At 37.3% G+C, this 13693-nt stretch overlaps 1 protein-coding gene across 3 annotated transcripts in view; it reads left to right on the top strand.

Annotated features, from left to right (window-relative positions):
* LOC149625180 (lachesin-like) overlaps positions 1 to 13693 on the top strand; it is a 164973-nt gene that overhangs the window by 123983 nt on the left and 27297 nt on the right. The window lies entirely within an intron of this gene.

The raw sequence follows: 13693 nt of genomic DNA, 5'->3' as shown, positions 1-13693 counted from the left end.
CTCGCTAGATATCAAATATTTTCACAAAGATTTCGTCTCGCTCGATGAAATACCCCCATAGCATGGTTTCGTTCGCTTCATTCTCAACGGTTCCAAATTCTTACGCGATTTAAATCCTCTTTCAGGGTAAAAATCTGCATACCCGTTTAAGGCAAGAGATAGGTCCGCAAGAAAAAATGCAAGAAAACGAGAAAGTTGAAAAAAAAAATTATATTTTTTTGAGGATCGCAAGTTTGGTTACCCTATTATAATGGTTAGGTTTCGCGGATGTCGCAAACAGTTGATATTATCATAATTTCTTTCCTGATGTGTGGATTAGATTAATTAAGGTTAGATAAAATTAGTAACGGTTAGTTTAAAAATGAATCTCGAAAGTCAGGGAATATTAAGCATTTTAACCAAGTTAGAGAATTTTATTTTAGTGTGGAAAGTTTCATTTTGGTATGTTATTTAAATTGGAATCAATGCTGAAGTGTTTTTGAAGCAGAGTTGCACTTATTACAATAAATTTGTTTTAAAACAATTATTTTCCCTATTAAGTGTTAATATTCTTAACAAATATCCCTCTTAACAATTGACAACTATCTTTTAGCCTGAAAATAACTAGGTAAAAATGAAAATCAATGAAAAACGAAGTTTAAAACCTAGCTGAAAATTGAAATTATAAAAACTCAGTTCTAACTGGCTAACACCTTATATGTTCACTTCATCCAACTTGTTTTCCCCTCCAATATTTTTTTTTCTTGGATGGGTGAAGGGATGGAGAAACGAAGCCGATTTGTAGAAACATTTCTATCTAGAGTGGTGGTGCTATCTTCGAACCTAGAATAGATATATACATATGTATATATATATATATATAAAGTTTTTTTTTTGCTATTTCTCCTTGGTCGTTCTGCCCCGTTTTTCCTTTCACATTCAATATCGCCGTCAGGCATTCCCGAGTAAATCCCGCTTTCCATACACAAACAAGATGCAAAATAAATATCATTTGGCTAAAAAGAGGATGCTCTCTCGGAAGAAGCGAGAGCGTCGCGCGCCCAAGAATCTAACCGTCGTGCTGGTGCGTTCCGAACGAAGTTGGGTGGAAAAAACACCCCGGAAAATCTACATTTTTCGGATTCAGAAAAACCCTCGGAAAAATTTTTTTTTTATTTTATTCTGGTATGGAAATAAATATTCTATTCCTGAAATACTTCTTCTACAAAATCTCTTAATTTTCTAAAACGGTGGGTTATATTTTTATTAAAGAAACACAGAATTGTCTAAGTATTGTATAGACTAGGTTTTACCCGCGGCGTCGCTCGCGTGTAATAAGAACTTCCATCAAAATGATATAAAGAATGGGTAGATTTTACTGATGACTAAGATTCTTGTACCACCCTAGGAGCGAAGGCACTCGGCGTTGCCCGTCAGCCCGCCTGGACATTTTTTATTACTTTTCACGCGGACATTATTCCATAAAGAACAGTTTTTAAATTTCTAGCCGCCATTTAAAAAGATGGCAACAAATCGAACCCAAAAGACCTTTCAGCCCGTCTATAGGTTAAAGGAAACCACTGTACTAAATATTTGCGAAATCGGTTCAAACGCGCGGATTTTGTTGCATTGAGAAGATTTTTTACATTTCTGGGCGCCATTTATTAAGATGGCGGCGGATTGGAAAACACTTTCTTAGCACGCGCCTAATACTTATTTGTAACGTTCCAGCAAATTTTCAGCCTTCTAGGGCAAGTGGTTTGGGCTTGGCGTTGATTATCAGTCAGTCGGGACTTCGATTTATATAGATATAGATGAATATTCAAAGTATTTATAAGGCTAACAAGATTTCATAAGAAAAACTATAGAAGCATGCGAATTTCACAATCTTTGTTTTATTGACTCAAGTGTCAAGTGGTTCCCAAAAAAGAATTTTCTTAATTACTCAAGCTATGATTGATATAGAACCAAGTACTTGGTACCATTAAATACAGGACAATTTTATCCATAACACCCCTCAAAGTATTTTTTATTTGCGTAGATATTACCACAGTTCTGACGCCTGAAAGTTAGACTTTCGTCGATCATTAATTCCCTTGAGCTTTGGTTGTTAGAAACCGATGGAACCAAAGACAAATTTCTTCTACACCCTGAAGCCTTTTGTAACAATATCCTGAACTACTCCTCTCGTTATTAACCACGTCCAAAACTTAGGCGTGCAGTACGAAAACCATTACGTAATGTATAAAGATACGCGAGCAATTTATATTCCATCTTAACATGCGTGCAATTTACTCAAATAAATAATAAAAAAAAACAAGTACAGATCTCAAAAAACCTCAGAAAAAGACCTTCTCCATTACGGTGCCGTGACAAATCTTTTCTCCACTGTATAAAATAGCATTATTCCTATACACCGTACCTTCTCCAATAGCCATTAGAGCTATTAGACTTTATGAAGCGTATATTTGGAATAAAGGCCCCACACAAAAAAAATTTGAGAAAAAATACCCTAACGCCATCGTATTCCTAATGTCTTTTGTGTTGGTATATATAAATTGATTTTCCTTTTCTTGCTTCTTATACAGGGTGTTTCTGATAATTCTTCCATAAATTAAAGGGTGTATTCTTCGGTTCAATCCAAGAAGTGATACCTAGTTTATTAGGGAGAAGGTATAAGATGGCTAAGTATTCGCGCGCCATAGTCCTAGTCCCCTTTCAAAATACAAGGGGTGACGTAAAAGGAGGCCGGGCTATTTCGCCTCTCCTCTGTCGGAAAATACGTCATTTTCTTCAGTCGCGTCGCGCTGACGTGAGTTTTCAAGAACCAATGAGATGCTGGTTGTAATTTAGAGGCGGGGATTAACTCCGGAACCAAGTTTGGACTGAAGATAAAACTGGATATGTGGCGAATTTATACCGTCTCCCTAATAAACTAGATATCAATTCTTGTTTAAACGCACACTAATATCCATTCAATGGTACACTTTAATTGCTAGGTAAAGGATTTGATTGAAGATATCACGTCTCACTTCCTTGTTGGGACCAATCACTGTTTGGGAGCCCATCTCCACCTTGTAGGCCCCCATGTTTTTTGATGCACTTTCCGCTCAATTTAACCCAAAGAACACAAACCCATTAATTTATGGCAGACTTATCAGAAACACCCTGTATTTGGCTGGAGCTTCTTAGGTTTAGGGGCTAACAAAAGGCGTTCTAGAAATACCGCCTTTTCAGAGCAGACGGTTAAGACAAGCCATAAACTAAGAGAGTTGGCGCGAGATTCTTTTCCTCGACGCGCGAGAATTTTTCCATAAACATCAGCTCCGAGCTCGAGATCCCAACATACACAAAATATAGTGACGGGTAATGCTATGAGGATAATAGACAATCTTTACCGCGACCGCCCGTAAGGAGGCGTTGTTCCCTATAACTATAAGCGTTAGATGTCAATTATGCTAATTTCCACGATATCACCAGGTTTTGATAGTTTTAAATATATCTTCAAAATTTATGTCAAGTTGGTTAAGTCATGTGTTTTATAAACAGTTCCTATATAGGGTATGGGAAAATTGGGCTTAGTATTATTAACATAATTATTTTAGTACTACAAGGTTATTTAGAGGTCGATGTTTAAAACTAGGCGGGCTGGGAAACGTAAATGATCTTTTTTTCTGGTATATCAAGGTCACTTTCAATAATTTAATTAACTTGTTTCAAAGTACACTGTTTAAAAGGTAGGCGCAGGGGGAAGTAATTAACATAATTAAGCTAATTTGGCTGAAAAAGAAAAGTATTTCATCGTTTGTTTACTCATTCTTTTGATTTGGTATTACAAGACACCCCCTTATGGTATCAGAACAATTTTTCTTTACTCCTAGACTTTAGAAACTGGAGGACAAAAAAAATCTCACTAAGATATAAACCCCGAAACGACACCAGAACGCGTCAAAACTCTCTTCCTACCCCCCTAACCCCCTAAAAGCACAATGCAAACATTTTTAAAATTATTTTTCCATACCCTTCACTTCCAAATGGCGTTGGCACATTTTCAAATTTTTTTTATATCAACATAAATTTATTTACCCAATATCGTCTGTTTTAAAAGCATAACGCCGCAAACGCGATTATACTGTGGAATTTCAAAAATAACACGCCCAGTAAGGCAGAGAAAAAAAAGAGTTCATATGAAATTCAGGTTTTCCATGTTCCTGTGTTGTGTTAAGTTTGTCATTTTGGAAAAAGAAGTTTTCCGAAATAATGAACGGTTTTTTAATAAAAGGTTATGGAGTTCTTATGTGTTTTTACCACCTTGTTTTCTTATATGGCTTCAAACAATACGGACCATCCAAATTTGGTGGTGGACTGGTAACTTTGAAGCCCTATCTAACGTATTTGCGTCAACACACCGTCCTATCAATGTCCTACTAACATTTTTAGATATTTACAATAGCTATCCAATGCAATTCCATTGGAAGAAATAGCTTTATGGTTGATGAGAGGTATCGACAAAAGACATGCGAAAAATACTGTTTCAATTGAATGTTTGTTTATTACTGATTTTTATTAGTTATAAACAAACTAATACAGTTTTTTCTTTGATGCTAAATTGTTTGAAAATATTTTAAAGTAATTTAAAAAAAAAACCGTAACGCCATTCACTTAAACTACTTACAAAAAATTTGAAGGTTAAACCTTTGACTTTCAAGTAGACAATACTGATCAAAAAGTGATATCTAGTTTATTAGGGAGAAGGTATAAGATGCCTCAGTATTCGCGCGCCATAGTCCTAGTCCCCCTTTCAAAATAAAAGGGGGGACGTAAAAGGAGGCCGGGCTATTTCAACTCTCCTCAGTCGGAAAATACGTAATTTTCGTCATTCGCGTCGCGCTGACGTGAGGTTTCAAGAACCATGAGATGCTGGTTGTAATTTAGAGGCGGGGATTAACTCCGGACCTACGTTTGGACTGGAGATAAAGCTGGAAATGTGGCGAATTTATACCTTCTCCCTAATAAACTAGATATCGCTTCTTGACTGATTTTCTTACTCGTTTTTGAATCAACTAACTTTGTAATCACATTCTTACGAAAGAATTGTCCGAGGAAAATAACCATAGGAATTAATGGGGAACTGATTAATCAACTTTTAAAAATGATAAACATCAAGCGATGACGCGGTATGCGAGACTTTGGTAGTCACGGAATGGAATGCAGACAACTTAAAATAAAATAAAAAAAAATAAAATTTCGATTTATGGTTGGCGCAATTTATCGCGCGGTGACAGACACGCTAAGCAAAGAATGGCCGATCATGCACGCAGCGACTGGAAACGGTACTCACGCGCTAAAATCCATACACGCGAGAGGAATGCCAAGAGAGAGAGAAAGAGGACGGACAAGGGGTTAAGATTTTCACATCCGCGAAAGCGAGAGAGAATATATATACGTCTTGACGAGGCTAAGATTTATGAACTCCCATTGTGCGAATAGCCGCCGATTGAAGGGCAATGAAACGTGCTGTTTTCCGCTCGTCCAAATCTCACTTTTCTCCAAACGAGAGGCTCACCACATTCTCTTTACAATGTAACCAGTATATGTTGACCACCATTCGTTGGGCTACTACGATATCTAATCTATTGTTATAATCTCCTTGAAGCAAAATAAAATATAACTTGTAACTTATTTCCTTAATTCCAGATCAATTACGCCTCAATTCATTCAAATGAACAAACCGAATTGGCGAAATATTTTTTAGTCTTTTAGAGAAATTAAAACAAGTTTACTTGTAATATTAAAGTAGAGTGGTCACTGATGGGTCTCTAGACCCAAAGAAGCTAGTAGAGAGAAAGAGTTTAAAGCAAATGTCGGCTCCTGTGGCACCCCAAACATTTTGGACCATCTTCTACACTCAAATTTAACCTTGCCAAAGGCAGGGACCAATCAGAACTAGTCTATGAGGCCGGAGCTAAAACTATCCTTTGCTAAGCTTAGAGGGCCCTCGATTATGGGAGCATATAAGGGCATTTATTTAAACTAAACCACAGCCGAGACTTGCTTTAAAAATTGAATATGGGTTATTGTAGGTCATAAACAGCATACTGTGAATACACTAAATTAAAGCCTTTCATTTACCAACCATCTCAGTGCATAGCACACATTCTAAATTATTATTTGTTTTTAAATCTATTTCTTTAATATTCAGTGTTCACCTTGGACTCTCCTTGAAGTTATGGTTAAACAAGAACCAAAAACATTCTAATTCCCCGAATGCCTCAAAGGCAGACAATTACTAAAGAATTAAAAACAAACGTAGAACTTTGCTGGTTCGTTCTGTTCGTAAATATCAAAATATGCCTTTGAACAAAGGTGTGGTCAGCCTCTCGTAGACCTTTCCTCTCCTGGCACTTTAGCATCGTTCGTGCAAAGGCTTACGACGGTAGTGTTTTCGAGAGAAAAGGCAAGCGGGATATAGAAAGCCCCCTCATTCTTTTAAACAAACTTTTAAAGAGATAATAAAAGTTTTGGGAGGAAGAGAAGGACGACGTATGGCGCTCCTTGTACATGCTGGTAAAAGAGACAGTGGATGATAGGGGTGTGAGTACTAACGCCAGAGAGAGAGAGAGCCAAGAGAAGAAGGTCTATTCTTTAAAGTCGCTGAAGTTAATTAAGGCGAAACGTAATTCGTCCAGGACTCTCATTATACGCGAAACGAGTTCACCCTGTTCAGGGGTTACGAGGGGGAAGTGGAGTCTGAGAATTTGTTCTCCCGCTAGCTTCGTTAACGTAACGTTACGTGAAACAACTTGACGAAAACTACGTACTGCTTGTACTTACTTAGTTTATGGGTATGACAGACTGATATACCAGTGGGACCAATCCTTTAGTATTATAGTAAAGAATGTCCGAATAAAGAATAGAACTTAGTAGTTCAGGGGACAAATTTTGAACTTAATTTAAATGTTTCTCGTTTTCTTTGTAGTTTTGTTGTAAATATCAAAATGTACACGATGGTTTAGTATAGTTCGTGGCAAATTTGAGGAAAATGGAGTGGGTTGACTTTATACAATGTATCATTGGGATTGCGTGACATAAGAAAACTAAATTAAAACATATTTCGAATAGTATAAGTTGTTTCTTAGAAAATCAACTGTCTGAAGGATCAGATATGTTTTAAGGGCACGGGTATATAAGAAGGTGAAATTCTTACATTAAAACTTAATTAACTTTTTAGGTTAATCAGGGATAGATTTAATTTTAGAAGTAGGAATGGAGAACAGAGTAATCTGGGCGCGCGTCAAAGTCCCGGACCCCCTTCCACGGGACGGAGGGGTATGAAGAAGAGGCGGGTCATAGCGACAGAGGTAAAAAGGCATTGCATGACGTATTTTTCGCCGTGCCCGTCAGCAACGTCATAAAAACATAGTTTAAGTGAGCCAATAAGATAATTTAAACTTTTCGTTACGTGTTGGAGGGAGGGGCTCTATACTGGGCTATGAGTCGGACTGAAGTAAATATTAACCGTTCTTCATTCCCATACTTCTAAAATTAAATCTATCCCTGGTTTAATTTAACTATGATAAAAAATACTAATTAAGCATTATTAAACTTATTAACGCGACATCCGAAAACATTTTAATACTATTTTTACAAGGTATTTTTAGCAAAGACAAATATAAATAAACGGAAGAAAGGTTGTATAAGAAACCGTGATTCAAAAGGTCTTATAATTTGTTTTTGGTACGTGCCAAAAAATAAACTCGATAATCATGTCATCAAAATTAACACAAAAACTAAAAGAACAATCCATCACAAATCAGGTTAGAGTTTATTACAGCGCAAGAGCCAATGAGGCGAAGATTAATGAATGTTGTCTAGTATACGCTGATAAGAAACCGTTATTCCCAAGAGCGTAAGAAACGTGTTAAGAAACGAGAAAGTATTAGTTTTTACTTTATTCAGATAAGAAATTCCAGGAAGACGCCTTTAAATAAAACACCAAAGAAAGTTCGAGCTAAGGAGAGTGAAGACCATATTCAAGCTAAATTTAATTTCTTTAGAACATTTTTTTTTTTGCCGTTTGGAAACTTGTACACTGTTAAAGCGAATGCCGGCTCTTGTGGCGCCCATAACACGCTGGGTAATTTTCTACAAGACAAAGGCAAGTACCAGGGATAGAATAAATTTTAGAAGTAGGAATGGAGAAGGTTTAGTATTTACTTCAGTCCGACTCATAGCCCAGTATAGAGCTTCTCCCTCCAACACGTAACAAAAAGTTTAAATTATCTTATTGGCTCACTTAAACTACGTTTTGATGACGTTGTTAACGGGGACGGCGAAAAATACGTAATTTCTTTTTACCTCTGTCGCTATGACCCGCCTCTTCTTTCATACCCCTCCGTGCCGTGGAAGGGGGTCCGGGACTTTGACACGCGCCCACATTACTCGGTTCTCCATTCCTACTTCTAAAATTAAATCTATCCCTGCAAGAACTAAATAGAAGTTCTCGTTAATGTTGAGGGCGGAGCTAAAACTAGCTTTTAGTAAGCTAAGAGGGCCCTCTACCCCTCGACTATGGGAACATCTAGTGACTTGTTTAACTTATCAAGCTCCATTTTCGTTGTAAAATTATACAGGATTTTTAAAAGATTAACGTCAGAATATGTCCGTGTTGTCAGGTCGCGACTTTAATGGTTTAACCAACCATAAGTAACAAACCATCAATAAGTCAGTCAAATTAGCATTGGTAAATGCGGCCCCTCTGGTAAGGCCGAGTCAATATGTGTAAAAACCGTAAAGTTTACCAACAGTCCTTTTGTTTTGAAACCATATCTTAATTTACGTCTTTGATGGGGGAAGGTGCTCAACAGACCAGACTTTACAGTATTTGGCAATAAAGCGCGTATCATACTTATATTATCATATTACTTATGGATGCTTTAACGTTGCGTTCATTTTAAAAGTCTACTTAATCTGTTCGTACAGGTTCTAGGTGAAATAAACTGAGTTTCCCTTAAACATTGGCGAATCCAGTCGCGCGTTCTCCAAGGTTACCTCTCGCTCACGCTTTCTCTCCTGGTCCTGGATATCCGTTTTCGCCTCTTTTCAAAAAGCAATTAGATTAATTCTAAGCAGCGTAGTAAGCCCTTTGCCTCGCTCGGATAGCATATCCGGTTCAAGCTGAGCAAGCTTTCAGTTCATTTCACTCTTAATTTGCAATAGCAAAATCTGTAGCCCTATACTTCCAATCTTCACGAGATTTAGGAACAGAAGTAAGCCTTGGTAACAAAGCATTCTCTAAATGCAATGCCAAGGCTTATCCTATTCTAGAGAGAGTAGATTTACGTCTGGATTTATTCAACGGCTGAGTCTAGATAGTTTTCCGCTGAGAGAAATGTTGAATAAAGTGGGTTTTACAACGAAGTTCATTTAATAAAGTGAACTGGATATTGCGTGAAACTTGAAAGGACAGTAGGCTCGTAAATTACAATGCCCTTTGTTCAGATGTTAAATTTAATCTAGAACTATCTCAATGGCGAATAGAAATAACTGAATGTGATACAGAGTAGGACGATGTTTGATACGTTTTATCAGAAGTGAGATGAGACTAGAAATGAAGGGCTCTAGCATTGGTAATAGATCCTGGCATTAGTGAACAAATTTTAGGATTTTATGCCGCATTCATTGCGCCTACACTCGAAAGAAAAAAATTGGTCGAGTTCCAAAAAAATTTCTTACCCCCTTCCCCTCAACCTAAAGCGGCGAAACACGGACGCGGATGCTTGAATCTAGTTCGGCCGTCTACCACCGCGAGCGTCTCACGTTTTGGAGGGGAAATTCTGAAACCGCCACTAGAGGGCCAACCGTTGGTGTGTTATCAAGAATATTCACTTTCGCCGAGTGAAGAATTTGGTTAGCTCAGTACTTCTAGTCTCATCTCACTTCTGGTTTTATCACAGGGGGATAGGGCAATTTTATCAAATCTAAATTTCATTCTACATGGAGTGTGCCGCGGGTATTTTATTAATAAAAAGGCAGGCTGTGAGATGATTGGTCGGAGGTGCAAATTTTAAATTATCTATGAAATCTCAAACTAATTTGAAATTAAAAATACCAAGAGGGAAATTTCCCTGTGCAATTTTGAAAATGTTAGCTTGATATAACTGCCAAATTGTAGCTTATAGAAAGGAACCAGATTTGGTTGCGTTTTCTTTACTTACACGCGCTTGATATTCAATTGAATTTCGGAACCTTTCGTGATGGAATAATTTAGATATTTAAACATTTGGATTGTAAGTTTTAGTAATTCTCTTTGAATTGGTATCCGAAAGTTTATTTTGAGTTTACGTTTAAATGATTTCCGATTTTCACGTTACGATTTGGTTTCGAAACATCAAAGAGAAAGTAAAATAGTTCGGCAAACAGAAATCTTAAATGATATTTTGGCGAAAAATAAAGAAAAAAAAAAGATTTCTAAGCTGTAATCCCCGGTCGTAAAATATTTTGTGCAGTCTCTCGAAAATAAGTAAAAGAAGGCAACGTAGCAAGAATTGATAAACCATTGCACCAAAATCCTTTTATTTAAAATCCAATTGGCAAAATGCTTATTGTGGATATTTTAGAATTGCCGCTGAAACAAGATTATCATCAGTTGAAATGAAATTTTTGATGCTCAAATAAATAAAGCTTAGCAATTACGTTTAAAGGGATACTTCCAGCTAGAATTTTTTATTTTTTAAATCGAAAGAGCGTATAAATAAATGAATGAATGAATGAATGTAACAATTGGAACCATGTTTCTATCTACAATATAAAAGAAGGTACACGCAATTAAGTAGTTCCGTAATGGCGCGTGGTAGGCTTCTCCGTTAAGCACTGGGAAGTACACCTATTGGACGAATCAGTCAGGTGGTACCAGGCGTCCAATAGAGGTAGTTACCAAGGCTTCGCGGGAACATCTAACGTGTAGTGTCCATTAGAATGTAGGACATAATCCCCCCTGGACATAATCCCCCGGACATAATCCCCCCATTTGAGAAGAAAAGGACATAATCCCCTCAGGTAGGAGACAAAATCCCCCGGACAATTTCCCCCCGAATGGATGCCGAAGACAAAATACCCCCAGCCCCAGGACAAATTCCCCCCAGCCCCGGGACAAATTCCCCCAGCCCCGGGACAAATTCCCCCCAAACTGTGTTCTTCAGAAGAAAATAAATGTAAAAAATAATATTTTGGAAAAGGCGTACCATTGTTACAATATTTCCAAAATATTACGAACCTAACCTAACCTAACCCAACCCAACCCAACCCAACCAAACCAAACCAAACCTAACCTAACCTAACCTAACATAACCTAACCGGGAATTATGACCGGGGAATTTTGTCTAGAGCGTAGGGGGATTTTGACAAGAGAGTAGGGGGATTTTGTCTACAGAGTGGGGGGATTTTGTCTTGATAGTGGGGGGATTTTGTACTCTTAACTTGGATGGGGGGAAAATGACCGGGGGATTTAGTCTTGAGAGAGGGGGGATTTTGTACGTTTTTAAAAATGGGGGGATTATGACCGGGGGTCTTTTGTCTTGGGGGTATTTAGTCCGTATACCTGTCCATTACGCGCCATTTCGGAAACTAAATTGCTTGTTTTACACATCGGACTTGCATAACCATGCCTAATAGGGAGGGTGAAGTGGAAAATAAAGCGATTTTTTTATCGATACCTCTTTTAAATATAAGACCATTCTTCATAGTGAAACATCCAGGAAATCTTTCCGAATGATTTTAAAATTCCTTATAGCAGGGGTTATTATGAACTCCTCAAATTAGGTTCAGATTGTATACATAATTTGAAATAAGGACCTCTGACCAATCGCGTAACGCCCTGCCTTCTTATTAACAAAATTCTCGTGGCACGCTCCATGGCGAATGAAATTTAGCGCGAGATTTGATAAAAGTTGCGCGCGATGTGAAAATCGTGGCGCGAGATATAGAGCGTGCAACTGGAATTTTGTTAACAGGAAGGCAGGGTGTTACGCGATTGGTCAGAGGTCCTTATTTCAAATTATCCATTAAATCTGAACCTAATTTGAATTTTAAAATCATTCTGAGATATTTCCTGTATGTTTCCCTATGCAGAATAGTCTTATAATTAGTAGAAGAATTGATAAAAAAAATCACTTGATTTTCCTCTTCACCCTCCCTTTAAAAACCCTAGAGTCAAGCAAGTCTGTAAAAATAATTAACCTCCAAAATAAAAAAATAAATAAATAAAAAACTTTCGCATAGTGCAATTTTCATTTATATTTTTTCGAATTTGATATCGATTAAAAATCTGCTCTCTAACCTTTCGAAGAAAAAAAAACTAAATAACAGATTAGATTTTTCCAAGGCTTATTTAATTTGATAAGCTAACGGTTTCCGAAAATAAGAGGATCAAATCATTTCTCTACGCGCCTAGGTCTAGAAGAAGTCGAAATGAAAAAGAAAAGATTATTTCATTTGAAGAAAAAATAAAAAAAGGAGAAAAAGAGACGCGATAAAGTATACCTATCGCCAACGGGTAAAAAGAAAAAGGGGATCGCGGATAGAGTGATCTCCAATTCAATCTTAACCCCTTGAATTTTAAATTACAGCGCTGCCGCCATACTGAGATCTAGATTGGATTTTTTTTATTATTTCTTATGCATTTTTCATCTCCTTACTGCAGGGATGAAATTGGTACAGAAAAAAAAAAAATAATCTTATATACGAATCTACGACCCATGCAACTTTCAAATTGGCTTAAGCGATAAAATATTTTTTTTTTTTTTTTGCAAAAATTGCAAAATATTTTTTTTATTTATGTGTTTGTATTTTCCGTAGTATTTATTATAATTATTATTTATGATATCAGGGATAGATTTAATTTTAAAAGTAGGAATGGAGAAAACAGTAATCTGGGCGCGCGTCAAATTCCCGGACCCCCTTCCAAGGGACGGAGGGGTATGAAAGAAGAGGCGGGTCATAGCGACAGAGGTAGAAAGGAATTACCAATTTTTCGCCGTCCCCGTCGGCAACGTCATCAAAACGTAGTTTAAGTGAGCCAATAAGATAATTTAAACTTTTCGTTACGTGTTGGAGGGCGGGGCTCTATACTGGGCTATGAGTCGGACTGAAGTAAACGCAAACCATTCTCCACTCCTACTTCTAAAATTAAATCTATCCCTGATGATATAAATAGTACAGAGTGTTACAAATAGGGACCTAAGTGCAATGGGATGGTTCTATCATCTATGACCAAGAGTGAACGTAGCTGGGTCACAAACTGTAAGACAATACTAATTTTATTAAGGGGTCATCCCCAAAACACTCCAATCGTAGGAAGGGTGTCCTTTGTGGCATAATGTCATTGAAGTTACATTTTCGACTCAAAAATTGATTGCCCATAGAAAAGTTCCACCGCACTTCGGCCCCATAATTACCCTTTTGTAACACCCTGTATATACTAAATATAATTATGAATCTCACTCATGATTGTAGCGTGGATAAAGAATGCGCGTGAGGAAATTTGTTTTCACTCTACAGGATAGTCAACTCCCTATCTCGGACGACAGCTTATTCTGTATATACTTCATTACACCATCGGTTGTCAAGACGCGCAAAGCTAGGTCTCTATGTAATCTAGCTTTGTACGTGCTATCAAGAGACCAAAAACTTCAGGATTTAAAATATCCGCGAGTTT

Source organism: Phalangium opilio, unplaced genomic scaffold, assembly GCF_054372755.1.
Source record: "Phalangium opilio isolate 3A_F unplaced genomic scaffold, DU_Popi_V2 ptg000105l_1, whole genome shotgun sequence".
In the NCBI taxonomy this organism is placed as follows: domain Eukaryota; kingdom Metazoa; phylum Arthropoda; class Arachnida; order Opiliones; family Phalangiidae; genus Phalangium; species Phalangium opilio.
Note: the sequence above shows the minus strand (reverse complement) of the source record. Positions and strands in the feature narration are given on the sequence as shown.